Source organism: Lissotriton helveticus, chromosome 6 (assembly GCF_964261635.1).
Source record: "Lissotriton helveticus chromosome 6, aLisHel1.1, whole genome shotgun sequence".
Lineage (NCBI taxonomy): Eukaryota > Metazoa > Chordata > Amphibia > Caudata > Salamandridae > Lissotriton > Lissotriton helveticus.
The window spans coordinates 1,519,275,345-1,519,279,459 of NC_136067.1; positions in this window are offsets into that span (position 1 = coordinate 1,519,275,345).

Sequence of the window (4,115 nt, forward strand, 5' to 3'; positions counted from 1 at the left end):
TCTCATAGATCTAATAGACTAGTACATCACTATGATGATATCTTGATATTTTCATACAACCTAGAAGAACATTGTATACATGTCAGAAAAGTGATAGAGCATTCGCTCTTTGGAAAGTGTCTGTTCGAACTTCCTAAAGTGATCTTCTTGGGGTTTCCTGTCTCACAAGAAGGATAAATATGGATTTGGCAAAGGTTAAAGAGATGCATCACTAGTCCCCAAATTACCATCAAAGATGATTAAAGGTGGTTGGGGTTCTTCAATTTCTATAGGCATTTTATAGAAGACTTCTATGAGATTGTACATTCCATTTCAAACCTCACCCAAAAATAGGTTATTTAAACACTAGGGCAAGGAACCAGGGATTGCCTTTGAAACCCTGAATGAAGCATCCACCGGCATCTGAACTGTAATTTGCCCTCATCGTGCACTCCTGTGCAGTAGGGGCAATTCTGTAACAAAAGGATTCTAAAACAGATGAAACTCACCAGGTGGCAGGTCAGCCTGGACCCTGGAGTGATATTTGAAGTGATTCCTAATGAGTCATGTGGAACAATTGATATCCATAGCCGAGTTCTCCTATGACACACTGCATGCATCCATAGTGCATTCTGAGTTTTTTACCTCAGGGTTTCACCCTCACATTTAGTCACCAAGGGTTTTCCCTTCTACAGTTATATCCTTACATATTCTACTATGGGTGATAAACAAGGTACATAGGGCTCCTTTACAACATCTAAGACTAGCTTGAACCTGATATAAAAACGTTGCCTATGTATATTGTATCCATGGTGCCGCCAACACTTTTGGGAAAAGTTTGGTTAGCCTCTGATTATCAATTTATTATTGGGATACAGTATAAGTTTGTTCCCAGGTTTTTTGGTTCCTTCCCTTCTTTATTTAAGAAAGTTAAAATGGCAACAAATACAGAATAGCAATAAATAGCAAATGTATTTGCAGTGAGACGCATTTAACATAAAACACAACTATATCTTTGACTATCAATTACAGATATTGCAATATTTCATGAGAAGGTCATATACATTCCTTGGGTCAGCAATGCTTAGGGAAAGATAAGAGATCCTATGCTTTATGAAGTTGCTTCAGCCCTAAGGGTCCTTTCAGGCGCAAAATGATAGTTCCTAATTCAAATAATGCCACAGGTTGGCCCATCAAATTTCAATGCATAGGCTTTCTGGCAGCCAAAGCTGTGCAATACATAACCGAGGTGCAGTCATCACCACAAAGAACAAGCATTTGCAATGCAATTGGTCTTGCCTTTGGGACTTTATATGTATTTAGCTATGCAGGACATTAGCCTGGTGATGAAACATCTACTGTTCTTTAACATGGAGGGAAAGCACTAAACTGCGTGACACGCCAGGTATGGGAACACATTGAGAGAATTATTGCCTTTCAGCAGGAAATTATATAGTCCAAAGCTCTGTTTTTAATATAAAATCAGGGCCTTCAGTAGTCATATCACTGAAAATACAAGATTTGAAAAGAAAATATATTATTGTCTACTTGTGCTCGTGAAAGACAATTTCTATGGACTGGAATCTAGAGAATGCTAAAGTGATTCTGGAATTTTACTGACTTCTGCTGGCCGTTTTCTATCAAGAACGTTAAATAGAGGCAGTTGCCAGCAAAATAAAAAAAGAAAGTCCCTCAGCAGAAAGGAATTCTGGTAGTTTACTGACCTCTGCTGGTCGTTTTCTATCAAGACAGTTAATTAGAGGCAGTTGAACAGAAAAAAAGTCCCTAAGCGGAAGCAGACAAATCCTAGGGCTGATCTCCATAGCCCACAAAGTACATACACATAAAGTATATACAAGAGGTCTCGAATGCTCAATCTAAAAATGGCACACATTCAGAAAGAAGATAAGCATTGGAGCCCAGCATTTTGCTGTGTGTAGCAAACAACATTTCCCAATTAAGCAAAGTGCAAACATATTGTTGGAAATTAAACCAAACATTTATCAAGGATTAGCATTCAACAAACATGAACATCATCTGAAGAGACCTGACTACTTGGAATGTGCTAATACCTTAAATTGGAAACGTTTATGAGAGATACAATACAGTCATTTAAACACTTTGTATTGCTTCAGATTGGCACATCTAAATGTTTAGTCACCTAGGCTAGTAGCATGTAGCATGTCATGTGTGCTTATATCCCACCTCAAATGTGTTGTACATTTTGTGGCAGTAGCAACCAATCCATCGTCCATCTGTTCAAAAAACACCTTGTGTATGAGCCGAATCCTACTGTTTTTGGAAAAACCGTGTATTATTTCTAAAAGTGTAGTTTTAGTGGTGCCAATATTATGCATCTTATATTTTTCAAAGAAACTCTGCATCTGCATTTATTTATAAAAATCGTTCTTAGGTATCGAAAGTATTCTATTCTTTTCCAGAAATGTACCCCACCAGCCAAAAGATATTTAACAAGATTAATCCCAGTTTCTGCCCAGATCTGACACAAGTAATCATCAATTTCTGCAAGAAAAGAAGATTCCCGCCACAGTGCGGTCTATATATATAGCTGCGGGAGCCCCTGGTCGCTGCATATTGGCCTTCCTTAAATGCGGAAGTTGGTGTAACCCGTGTCGGACGACCAGGTTTTGCACCAGGCATTCTGTCAAGGTAGGACCCTGCAGATACGCCAGTGGGGGAGTGTGCACGGCGCTAATTTTGGACATTGTTTCAGGAAACTAGCGACCGTTTACAATCTTATATTTAATTAAAGCCACAACTTAGCAGCAACAATGTCTGCCGAGCGTTGCGTAATCGTGAGGAGGCGGCTACTACAATGTTTAGCGACTCCCCGGCTGGGGGGTCGACAGCTGATGAACACACAAACATTACACTATCATTAAGCCCCAATACCAGAGACATGTTTAAAAAGCTTGAAAGATGAATGTGTTCAGAACAGTCCAAGTGGTGGGAGCACAAATCCTTGTCCCGCTACTTGGAAGTCGTAAGAGTTCTTAGAGGGTTGCGGATCACCTTAGCACCCAGTTTGAGAACCCCGACCCTGCAATGCTTACTGAATGGGCTGAATGTAACCTAGAGTCGTCCAGCAAACTCATGGCAATATTGTTGAAATATGAGGAACGTGAACGCGCTAAACTACAAACCCAGCTTGAATTATCGGAGGCAGAAATTGACAAATTGGAGAAAACGGAACATGTCAAGAAACTCAGGGAAGACATGACTGCCCGTTTATGTAAGGATGAAGATATTATTAGGAGACGAAAGGCCTTTAAGTTCGAGAGGGATAAGGCGGATTACCAAAATGGGCAAGTGTTCTTGTTTGCCCGCAGGTATGATGCAGTGAAGGCAAGAGGTAACATACCCTTTCAAAGGAAAACCAGCGAGGCTACTGCAGCATCTACCTCAGTTTTAGATTTGAGTTTGGCTGCTGAAAGCAACCTGAAGGTGACATATCGAGGGCGCATGGATGAGGGTTTATCAAATTGTCCCTGGCACAGGAAGTGGACTGCTTGTGTCAAGACCGAAGGGACACGTTGAGACCCCGGGGACAACTTGGAAACAAAACCAAAGACACAACTTCAAACACAGATAAAGAAGACAATGCCACAAAAGACGGCAAAGCAGGTGGCAAAAAACAGATGAGGAGCAGATGAAATCGATTCCAAAATCGAAATCAAGCTCAAGCACCGACGCAGTAGTTAATTTAACCAATCTACAACTGACATCGGCTGAGAATCGGATTCTTGGGTTAGGACTCTCCTATAGTCCACCATGCAATTTCAACTATCCGGATGTGCGTATGGATACTTTTAGGTTTGTGAGAAATTTGAAACTCAATAAATTCCATATATTACAACCTAAAAAGAAAACAGTATCAATTAGCGATGGAGCAACACAAGCCCCTCATTGTTGACGGCTGGAGATCATAGCCTGTTTCAAGATGTTTGGGCCCTACAGAATGAACCACAGTGGGAAATGCCCATCATGGATCAAGATCTTTTGGAAAATAGAGGGTCATGTATAATGCCTTTCAAACCTAAATCTGTCTTTCAGCCAATCATGCTTCACAACAACTTGGATGTATACCATGATTTAGTCACTAGGGATCTGAAAAA